Source organism: Oryzias latipes, chromosome 6, assembly GCF_002234675.1.
Source record: "Oryzias latipes chromosome 6, ASM223467v1".
NCBI lineage: Eukaryota > Metazoa > Chordata > Actinopteri > Beloniformes > Adrianichthyidae > Oryzias > Oryzias latipes.
Window position 1 is genome coordinate 19,504,733 of NC_019864.2, and position 12,076 is coordinate 19,516,808.

At 37.1% G+C, this 12,076-nt stretch overlaps 1 protein-coding gene across 6 annotated transcripts in view; it reads right to left on the reverse strand.

The window, feature by feature from the left end:
* Positions 1–10,292, reverse strand: part of LOC101166047 (metabotropic glutamate receptor 3) — a 45,369-nt gene extending 35,077 nt beyond the window's left edge. The window contains exons 1-3 of one of the 6 annotated variants that reach the window (XM_023955898.1): positions 10,097–10,292; positions 6,919–6,985; positions 3,505–3,536 (exon numbers count right to left, since the gene is read on the reverse strand). The gene's annotated coding sequence lies outside the window, so the exon portion shown is untranslated. Of the gene's footprint in view, positions 1–3,504; positions 3,537–6,918; positions 6,986–9,516; positions 9,645–9,667; positions 10,027–10,096 lie in introns of those variants that run through there. The other 5 variants (XM_023955899.1, XM_023955897.1, XM_023955894.1 and 2 more) reach the window with 5 other exon arrangements.
* Between the last annotated feature and the right edge of the window lie 1,784 nt (positions 10,293–12,076).

The following is a 12,076-nucleotide window of genomic DNA, read 5'->3' on the forward strand; positions in this document are numbered from 1 at the left end:
CTAAGAGCTTCAGCTTTTTTCAAGGTCAAGAGAGAGCTTTAACTTAGTTGTTGCCTCCATCCTCTTAAAACAGAATTTCAATGGAAATTGAGTTTTTGGTGTTTTTAACATCTTGTTACATTTTTCTTATGACAGAGGACATATATAAAGAGAATAAAGCTTAAAATGGCATTATTTCTTTATTCAAATCGTTGAGAATCAGGAGCAGACAGAAAACCTAATGTTCACTGCTCTGCTTCATTCTGATGCATCCACTTGTAGATGAATAGATCCATGTATGTCTTCATTTTCTTCATACAAGCTGCTGTTGGGCTCAAAACTGTACAGCAGCTCTTAGCTCTTCAACATTTTTTTTGAACTGGTAATGTTAGGTTGGTGTTGCGAGGGGCTGTTGGCTAGCAGGAGAGCGTGTAAACAGATGGATGTTGGGAAGTAAGGGTAGGCTTACTCCACGTCAACAATCCTGCCCAGAAATAAGAGACAAATGTCTAATGAACTGCTGCTGCTCTGCAGAAACGATGTCCTAGAGAACAACACAGGTATTTTTTTTAAATTTAGGCTAAAAACGGAATAGTCATGATTAAAGACGACTTTGAACGCTTTTACAATAGATCAGAATATGACTGGAGTGGGACTTTAAATGGTCTGTTTTGGCGCAAAACAAAAATAACTCTTTAAGATTTAGAATGAATGAAGTTTGAAATCAGAAATATTGCTGTTTATTTTAAAAACATCTTTGGAAATACTGGTTGCGTGTTCTTTCGTTAGATTAAATGCCATCAGCAGTGCTACGAGTCATTGTTCCCAGAGCCACTACACCACAGTCGAGTGAGAAAGCTTTGTGTCTTCATTTTCCTCTCATCGCACATAGTTTCATGATCTAGAGAAAATCTGACATGACATGACTGAAAATGGCTACTCGGGCTAAAAACAGAGCAAGGTTGGGGTTTGTGTGAAAACATTCATCAGATCGTCATTTCATCACCGTCAGACGGAGAATTACCCATCTGTGGATGGCATCTATCAAATTAACTGTCATGTAATAACCCTGTGAGACATTATAGAGCATCAGTCAACCTTGCTATGGCACAGGACTTGCTGAATCCTACTTAATTCACGCTCACGCAGCCGCCCATCTGTCGTCACTGTTGTTGATGCACAATGTTTACAGAGCAACGATGAACAGGTAGGGAATGATAGACAGAGTTGAGCACAGACCGCCTGAAACAAAAGAATAAAAAGATTTGGCTTGAATCGACACTTAAGCCTCTTAGCTGGGGAGAGGACCAGTAAGTTTGATTGATTTAAGCCAATTACTGCAGTCTTTCCTAACTCATTACCAAATTTTAATAAACGTACTAATGTTGTGTTTTGCTCTTTTTGGTTTTCTGTGAGTTCTTCTTTACACTGTTGCTTAAATGGTTTCAGATTATTGTATTTAAACATGTAACATCATATTTGTCTAAATAAAAGTTAGTAGCTGGTAATTCTACCAAGAAGGATGAGACATTTTTTATGCTCCCGGGTCTTTTGTTCCATTTCACAATTAAGCAAATTTCCCCAAATTTTGGCAGTTAAAGAAATAAATAAAAAAAAGATACAAACAAAAAATATATTTATGTTTAAGGGTAACTTTTGTTCAATGTTTATTGCTTAAGAACATTTGCTATATAACCTGTTCAAATTTAATTTAACAAAAACACTGTAAAAAACTGAATCTTAAGAAAGTAGAAATATCTTCTTGTCTTATTGTCTGTCTTGCAAGGAAAATAATCTTATCACAAAGGTTTTCAAGCAAAATAACATGTCTCAGTGACTAGATTTAAAAAAATAAAAATAAAAATTATCTGTCTCATTGGCAGATTTTTTTGCTTATTAATTGACACCTAGTGATGCAAATATGCATCAAACATCTTCAGCTCCAAAGTTATCTACTTGAAAGCAAAAACATGAATGAATTATTTTTTCCACAGTTGTAAAAGTAAATTCAAGCATCAAGATGTTAAAGAAAATATTTCAAATTTAAAGAATTTGTCTGGGGGATGGCGGGGGTGGGGGATTAGCAGTCACCAGTCACTAGTCATTAGCACTCGAAAATGTTGGATTGAGTTTTTTAGAGCTGAATTGAACAATTTCTTTTACTTCAAAAATATAGTTAAATTCATACCTTTACTAATGTGCTTTTCCTTTGAGGCCTTTGCATTCAAATATTTACCACTTTCATGTTTTGACTTGTGACTTTAAACCTAGTTCAGTTGAAATAAGGGAAAGTTGGGATTGCTGACGGAAACTGTCACATTGTCCTGAATAAGACCTTTTTACAGGCCAGGAGCTCCTGCCAGCCTTAGTGTCCACTCTGTGAAGTCGACGAACAAAGACAAAGGCTCTGGGAATGACACAGCTGCACCACAAGACACCAGCATGCCATCTCCAATGAAAGTAAATAAAGGCCAAATCACAGATGACCACACACACCATTGAAACACTCTGCAGCAAAACCTTGAGATAGTTTAAGACAAGATGTATATATTTATAAAAAAAAAAAAGACATTTCAAAACATTATTTATCCAAAACAGATGATAGATGACCTCTCAGCTGTCTTAATTAACATTGGATAGTTTAAGACATTTTACTATCATTCATAATTCATGCACTTAAACTTTGTTAGGGAACACTGAATCCATTTTTACCTGCACATGACTTTGGAGAAGAATAACTTGTTTTAAGACTGAGTCCAAAACACCTGTATTTACGTAAAATGAGATGCAGTTTCAATTCAGTTTGGGTTGAATCTGAAAAATTTGCTGAGGTTGAGTGAAGGTGCTCATAATGCTACAATGTCATGCTTGAACTTTTTTTCTTTGAAATCTGCAAGGCTTATTTTTGATCTTAGACACACTTGCTGCTGCTACAAAACCATTAAAACATTTTTTAATTGAAAGCAGGTGTCATTTATGAAGGTTCTTCAGTCAGCATCAAGAAGAGGAATAACCCAATTTTATGATATAAGAAGTGTCACGCAATTTGCAGTCTGAAAAAATAAGGTTTAAAGAAGAATGTGTCTTTCTGAGTTCTGTCTAAGCTTAATTTTAATTAAAAGTGAAAGTATTACAAAAGCAATCAATGTTTCTGCTTGGGAGCCTGCATTTAGATGATGAAAGGGCTACTACCTACAAAAAAATGACAGAACACAGCCTTGTTTCTTTGTTTTCAGCTAAGACAAAAGCTGATTTATCTGGTTTCTGTCTCCTCATCTTCAGCCGACTTCACATCATGCTACAGTTATCACACCTTAAAATTTCATAAAACAAAGAAGAAACTCCAGTTTCACAAGAGGCACACACCATGGAGGTGTGATAAACAGAGGTGTGAAGATGTAGTTGAACAGAGTACTGTGAAATTATTACCACAGACATTTCATTTATGCCTGAAGGAATTGTGCCAAATACTGAAGATGGGTGTTCAATGTTTTTCCTTGGAACATTTTGTCCCTTGATTTTTACCTTGAAAACTTTGGTTGTCCAGCTCTATCAAGCTGTAAAAAAAAGGAGAAAAATAAATCTATATTGAAACCAACTATTAGTGAAAGTTTTAATTGCGTTAGTTACTCAAGTCTAGTTCCATTAACAGAATAATGTTGTTATTTTGCAGGATTTTGATGAGAAATTTGATAATGATGGTCCGCTCTAGTTGGAAGTGATTAAAAAACACTTGATCAGTCTGACAAGATATTATTAAAGTCCCACTACCATCATCTTTTGATCTATTGTAAATTGTTCCCAGTTGTCTTTTAATTATGATTATGCAGTTTTTAGTCAAAATAAAAAAAAGCCTTTGACGTTTTCTAGGACAGTTTTGGTGGGAGTTCATCTGAAATTTGCCTTGTTGTGGGCGGGACTTTTGGCACGGAGTGAGCTTCCCATCATCTCTCAGTTTACATGCTCTCCTGCTATCTTACAGCCCCTCACACCCCCAACCTAACATTACCGGTGCAAGAAAAATGGTGAGCAATATTGGAGCTATCCATCCAAAATGAAGACGTACATAGATCTATGTATCCACAAGTGGATGCAGTGGAAGGGAGCGGAGCAGGAAACTTGCCTGCTGTAGTACCTATGTCACAGCTACAGGTTTTTATAAACTGCATTTTTTTCTGCTCCTGATTCACAACAATTGAATAAAGACATATTCAGAAATCCACTTTTAATCTTAATTTTCTTTGTATATGTCCTGCAAGATTATGCAAAAACACTCCCAAAACAGGATTTTTAATGGAGTGGGTCAAAGTGCGAAAGACGAAAACAGACAACAAAAGTGATCTTACAGGAAGCAATTGTACTGTTGTGTTTATGTGGAACAGCACATTCAGGAAGAATCTCATGGAAAGATGATTGTTTTCAGCATCCCTTGTGAAATAGGCTTTTTGTATAGTTAGAACACAAATTAATCAAATCCCATCAACCGCAGCAGCAGCCATTTGGTTTCTAAATTACTGTGGGCAAAACAATTATGATACACTGTTGACCACTGACTTTGCTTTTATAGATATCTAGTGTTATACTGTTGGTACAGCATTCTACCTAATGTTTCCCCATCACTTACAGAGGCTTCAGTGCTGTTATCACACTACAGGAAGGAAGTGAACACAATGCTAAATTCACATCCTCAGATGGTTAAATTCAGAATCCTCACCTGGTTGTTTCACTACAAATAGTCATTTACAAATGTCAGTAAATTTAAACTTTTCTAGCTTTCAAAAATGTTTGCCTTAATGGAATTTCATTAACTGATACAAATAAATGTACATGACAACTATAGTGCATGGCCAGTAGGCTACCTTTCACTATCCATCTCACACGCTTTTGTGCTAAAATCATCATTTATTAAAGAGTCTGATCTCTCTCTGAGGCACACCATCACAGCTGTACATTCCACTGGCCTTTTACTGCCTCATCCCCAAGTGCATGTGCATGTGTGAATGTCTGCGTGTAGAGAACAGGGGGGTGTTGGTGAACAGGCGTTGAAGTGCGCAGACCGTGTATGCGTGGAATTCAGTATGTGTGTGTGTGTGTGTGAGTATGTTCAGCTCAGTGTTTGTTGCAACTCCTCTTAGTGACGAGAGGTGAGCCATGGAAAGCAGCAGTGATTTCCAGACTCCTCCCTGCTTTCTCACTGGAGCAGAACAGAGTTAAGGAACACGCTGAGCGAGGAAACTCTATTTTCTTTGGAAAAAAACCTCAGCTACCAAAACTTTAGAAGATCTTTCTTCAAACTAACAAACCAGGAATAAAGGGAACCCAACACCACAACAGAAAATCCATGTTTGGTTTTAAATATATTTCTTTTACTCAGGACACCATTCATTTGAATGATTTCCCATCACATCGTTTGTCCCACACCGGGATAATGTTTGATTTGTTTTAACCACAATCCTGTGAGTAGATAGTTAAATAACGCAAATCATTTGCATCAAAATAGTAAAAAGGATGGTCATAAATAAATGAAATGATTTTTTAAACATTCCTGCAATTAATGTTATTTTGCTGAGTCTAAAAAAATCCTAAAAAATAAGAACTCAGAGATCAAAAAATGTTTTTAAATTATAGATATTAGATTGGATGTATAATTTCCGATGGAAATAGGATTTGTAGTTTGAAGGTTCATCAGAATTTAAGTTCTCAGACAAGTGAAAAGAAATAAAGATACAATATCTGAATGTTTTCAACTAAGGTTTATTTTGAATGTGTGATCTGCTCTTAAATGTGAAAAGGTTGAACCATGTTTAATAAGCAAAACAGAATAGAAAAATGTTATGAGTCAATGTAAAAGTGCTGATTACTTGTTTTAATGCTTCATTTCATTTTAATTATTATTATCTAGCTAAAATAATTGTCTTTATGTCTTAAGACATGATAATTTGCATATTTTCACCAAAGTAAATTAAATTATTAAAACTCTTGATGTGAAAATAAAATGTGCTCTTGTCTGAGAGCAAACAATTAACAACTGTAAAACTGGATTTAAATAACTATGATTTAAACTTCCACTGTTAAAAAAGCTAATATTTCTCCAAAGAAAACAGCCCTTTGCATTGAATTTGATAGCTTGTTCGTTGTTGTTTGTGTCACTTTCTCATATAGAGCTTTTTGGCAATTGATCAGTGTAAATAATGTAAACATGTTTGGGACAATTTCTGCACCCACTGGCTGCACTTATTCTCTTGTTTACAGTTAAAAATGTCTGAAAATATTTTAGAATTTAAAAAGGAAATGTTTTAAAGTCTGTTTTTACCTGGTTCTGCTAGTTATTTGCAATGGCTAAAATGGGCTCATAAGGAGTGTTATCTAACTCCCACATGCCAGCAGAAGTGTTGCTGTGATGCCTAATACTTGGCTATGGTACCTTCCAAAAAGACCAATTACATTTTAGGTTGAATGGGATTGGAGCTAGTTTATTTCCACACCAAGGGCAAACTGTACTAGAGTCCTCTAGATAGCAAACCACACCACCTCCTCAAATGAACATCAATTTTTGTTTGGTCTGGACCCTAGTTTGAATGAGTGTATTCACACCTGTACAGCTAAGCTCTCATTAGAAACAAACTCTGCTCCTTTTTAATTTTAACTTAATGACTCAGGTAGGAATACATCCTTAATAGAATGTAATATCAGCAGTAAGTTCTCATGACATTATACTACAGTATTCATAGGAATATAATGTGTAAATATTCTGTTTTAGTCCAGTAAAAGTATATCAAAGACGTCATCCTATGTCTTTTTTTTCCAGTCATCAAACACCAACCAGAGCCTCAAAGTTCGAGCTAACTGTTAAAACATTTGTCCTCTCCTGTATGTGAATGTGTGTAGTTCAGTTGTTGGATTCATGACAGAAAATATTGTGACACTTGTGACACTTACCTGTTTTCAGTGGGTTAGAGTCCTGTGCACTGTTCTAGGTTTTGAGTCCATGCTTCCATCCTTGCTTCTTAAGTATTGGTAAACACATGAAAACAGACAGAAAACAAAGACAAAATCAAAATAAGATAGCACAATAAAAGTGAATAGATTTTTTTTAATTATAAATCAGTTCAAAATATGTTGTTTTGCATATAATAGAGGTACAGCTGAATGAAATATCATTTCAGCACCATGGATAGCAACACAACAATACTCTGTATTTTGACCTCTCAAACTTCTGTGACCCTTTAGGTATACTTCTTGTTGTAATTACCCTTTGAAACATTTCTCACAAAACAAGTTAAAAGTGATATTAAAATTTTTTCTATCTGTGGTTTAGGAATTTTTTTCCTTCTCAATTGATGTTGTTTTTTTGGTCAAAACATAAATGGGTCATTTACAAAAATGTTCCAACAAAATGATGACATGAAGGATTTTTTAAGTTTGTAATAATAAATAATTTATTAATACGCGACAAAGGCATGATTGAATTATTTAGACTTTACTTTTAAGAAAAGAAAAATCTGAAAGACTGACAGACTTTAAGTGCACTATGTGAATGTGCCATTTGATACATTTCTGAAAGTCTGAGAAAAAAATTAAACAAACAAATAACCAAAAAAAAAAAAGTTTCTCTGGCTATAATTCCTGCAATTAGAACTCCTCTTTAGCAATTGCAACTTATACCAAAATGAACACTTTGCTCCCACAAAGGATTATATGTCTGATGCTTGTTCAAGTTTCTGCAAGATTTTAGCCTTTATGGAGCACAGTTTGAGTTTAGATTGAATTTAGCCTGTAAATATTTTATTTAAACAAGGCAAAAAAAAAAAGAAAAAGAAAAAAATCATACAGCTGTGGTGTCTAAGCAAACGCCTAGTGAGACATGTGCTGAAATGTTCATAAACATTTTGTGCCACTTTGGTAAGTGAAATCATTAGACCAGTGATGTGCAGAACGAATGGATTCAACATAGAACAAAGATCAAACCACCACCGTTGAATTCAATATTTCTGTATTATTTAATTATTTTCTGGCTGTACTAGAATCATTTCTAACTTCACATGTTCTTAAATGCTGCCAGTGCTCAGCATCATTCAACATTATACTGTTTAATATAAAGGTAAAATCAATTGTAATGCTTATTTAAAAGTCAATTAGGATTGGAATTATTGCCAGTTTAAAGGTAGGGTTCGTGGCTTTTCTCCCGCATGTGAGTAAACAAACACAGTTTGGGTTTGGGTTAAGCAAATTCCATCAATAGAAAAACTGATCAAAGGAGAACTATGTTTCAGGAGAAGGAAAAGCCTTCACTGATAATTACAGTATAAAGCTTCAGAAATCAAAGCTACCGTTTTAAGACAAACACTTCTCCATGCAGCATGATAGTACAGCTAGTAAGGATCTGTGCTGCCTGCAGTCCAGTGAGATAAGCTGTGTCAAAGCTACAAGGCCAAATCTGCACATTAATACACAAAGACATACTCACATAAGCCCACTTACTAACACCAAAACGCGTAAACTAAAGGCAAAATTCCTTTATCTTTAGAAATGTTCCACTCCTTTGCACACAGATTAGCTTTTTTTCATCATGTGTACACAGAAACACATGGGAGTGCAGCCTTGTCAAGATCCCTTTAGGATTTGACAAGACCACTAAATGCCCACCACTCCTGCGGCGCCATCTCCTGCACTGTCGTTGACCCCCTAATGCAGACAAACATGCACAGAGACTTTTACTGATAAACTGTGCACACAGCAAGATTTGAAGAATTATTGTGTGACTGCAACAAGTTGCACAAGAAAACGAGTGAAAAGAAAATAACTGCCCAATGGCACATGTTTAATTACTGAACAAAAGCACAAAGTCTGGGACACCATCACATAGTATGCAGACATTTTAATTTTTCCTGTCATTATTAAGGTTGTTGCTGTTGATTTCAACTTCTAATGCTTCAGTGTTCCCCCCAAAAAATATTTGTTTTGATAAAATAATTCCAAATTTACATTTAATTAATTTGTACCTCACAAGGTAAGAAAGATTTAAAATTATGTTCAAATTTTAGAATATTTATACGTCTTTTATTGAAGCTAATCTTTCAATTCAGTTTAACCATTTGATCTAACATTGTACCACTAAAGTTATTCACACGCTCAACAGAATATCCATATTTTGTGGAATTTGATGGCAGACATAGAATCTCAGCACCATTGGAAGTGTGTGACAAATGGATATAAATTTGATCTCTGTGGAAAATTATGCTACAAAAATTAATCACATTTACATGTGCTGTGTTCTTTTGAGATTAATAGCAGTGAATTGTTGTAAAATGAGGCCACTTAAGGGTCAATCGTGAATATTGTGAAGACACAGCTTCAACACAAGAATGCAGCCACCTGCTTTGAGAAACAAAACATGCTGACAAAATGTGAAATTAATAAAAACTATTCAATTTGGCTGCATGGTAATTGAGAATTTCAAATATAAGAATAAAATGTTTTCTATATAATTCTATTTACAAAGTCTTTTTATCACATGGATTGGGTTGCCAGCTGTACCTTTAGCACAAATCCATGCGCATTCTCTCTGGTTTGGAGCAGTTGTTCAAAAATGAGCACAGGGTAGTCAAACAACAAAGATAAACACCAAAAAGATCCGCGGCTCCGATCACTCCTTTCATCCACCTGTATCCTGAGGCACATTACCCACCCCTCTCTCCCTGTAGGACGCCTAAATCCGACGGACATGCCTCAATGTGGTCTGCGTGAATCCAAATAACTTCTTGGTGCAGAGTGAAACACTAACTGCCGACACTCTTCCCTTCACCCTCTGCATGAATCTCCTGCAGAAATTCGATGTTGGAGCTTCTATCACCATCAGCACCCATCCACTCCATCAAAGTGCGCACAAGCACTCTCTGCATCAGATTAAAAGGCATGCATAACAACTATATGCAGCACAAGTGGGTGTTTAAATCCTGCGCAAAGTTCAAAGCAATTGCTCCCCATCATAAGGGAGTCTGACACGCGCTCGAACGCTCCCGGACTGCCAATTTTTTACTGCACTCGGTCGACAAACCTGTATGTAAGACTCCAGCACAACTGCTCACCAGTAAAGGATGTGGTATCCTGGACCTACCTTGGCTGACGCTTTGAGGGTTGCACAGAAAATCTCAAGCTGCTGGAAGTTTGACTTACTCCTGATCCCTCGGAGGAGTCGCACTGAGGGAGAGGACGGGCGCCGATGCACAGCGCGCCAGCTTCGCTTGTGTGTGCGTGCGTGTGTTTGTGAGTGTGTGCGCGCGCGCGTCCACGGGCAAGGGAGAAAAAAGTAAGTGAGAGAGGGACGGGGAGGGAAACAACAGACGCGGGGAGCTGTAGCCCCTTTGCCAAGGATGCTTCAGTCTCCTAGCAACAACAATCGATCTGGCAAGGAGACATTTTTATTGGATAAAAAGAAAACTTCGCCATTCACCTCCCTTAGCACATGTTAAACACTCAGAATAACAACTCCTGCATTGACGAGAGAAGGCAGAGACTGACACAGTGAGGAGACGCAGAGCGGGGGGATGGATGCCTCCGCAGGTGAGCAGTTTACGCGGAGGTCCACAGTAACTCACAGAGACGCCGATCACCTATGTGTCCTTGCAAAGTGCTTCAGATCTTATCCAGTGGAGGAGAAATTAAATTCTCTTTGAAAGCTCGGTTGGTATTAACATTTCAACTGTGTGCGGGGTCATAAAAAAGAACGCACAGCACATTTGGTAAAAACGGTGACTAGTTATCCACCCATAGAAATGTGACCAGAAGTCTGCACACAACCCCATAATGCATATATATATATATATATATATATATATATATATATATATAGTATCATGTCAGCAGAAACAAGTGACATTCTTGGTCTGTGTGTATATAAAAGTACTATTAAATGTGCACGTGCATGCACACTTACAGATCTGTGTTAGCATGATTTTGCATATAGATTCATTAGAATGCAAGTATGCTAGTGTGCCCCTTCTATTGAACAGAAAATCCTCTTCACGCATGACTGAGTCACAGACCATCCTCCCCTCTGTGTTCAACACAAACAGACATGCACAAAAAATCTACAAACACACACATGTGCGTGCACACACACAGGCACTCAGGCTAGAGGTCTGATTTCAGTATTGTAAAGTTAGTCAAGTGCAGAGAGATACACCATCTGAAGACTTGCTTAAAGTTGTTTTTGTGATTGCAGCTAAAGGCCACAGTTCTTTTTTCCTTTTTTTGCCTGCATGAGAGGCACTTCTTGTCTTGCTCAAATGTTTTCTAAGTTTGCAGCACAGAGAAATTCTAAGAAAAAGAGATAGGTTAACTCACAGAGGAAGTAACAGCATCCACTCATTTCATACACACGTACCTGTATAAAAGAAAGAGATGGGAGCTGCTTGTACATTCTGGTGCCCAGTGTCAATCACTGCTTTCTCTGACTTCATCCCATTTTTTCTGCCTTTCCAGTTTGGAGATGCTGGCTACTCAAATAAAGTCCTCATTGTCTACATTGCATGCATATGTGCTAAAAGCTTTGAAAGCCAGCTTTGTCCCGTACGGACTGCTCAGCGAGAGAGCTTTGTGCCTTTCTCCACTGACAGCATGGAAGAAAGAAAGAAAAAAGAAAAATAGAAACAAGGAAAGAATGGTGATTGACAACAGACACCCAGACAATATCAAACTAAAGAGTTCCTGTGAGTTTAGTGCGTGTACATGTAGAGGAATTTAACACTTCCCATCATGGTCAAGTGCACCGGCTCATGCAGCAGGCAGAAGCTCCGCCGGGATTGTGTTTTCTCCTTCTTTGATTCCCCACAGATTGTTTGTGTCCTCACACTAATAGAATTAACCATGCTTCATTTCCCATGGTTTTCTGTCCTGTCTTGGCCTCATGATGGATTGAGCTAGGCTGAGTGGAGTGAGTGAGCTGAAAACGGTGCTAAGCATTTGGGTGACAGCAAGATGACGGACAACCAGAGGCAGCAACTTGACTCACTCATTGTGGTCACTAATTTTTTGCTAAACAAATAACTGAACTTGACCTTAGTTGCACCATGACAACAGCGTTTGGGGCCAAAGT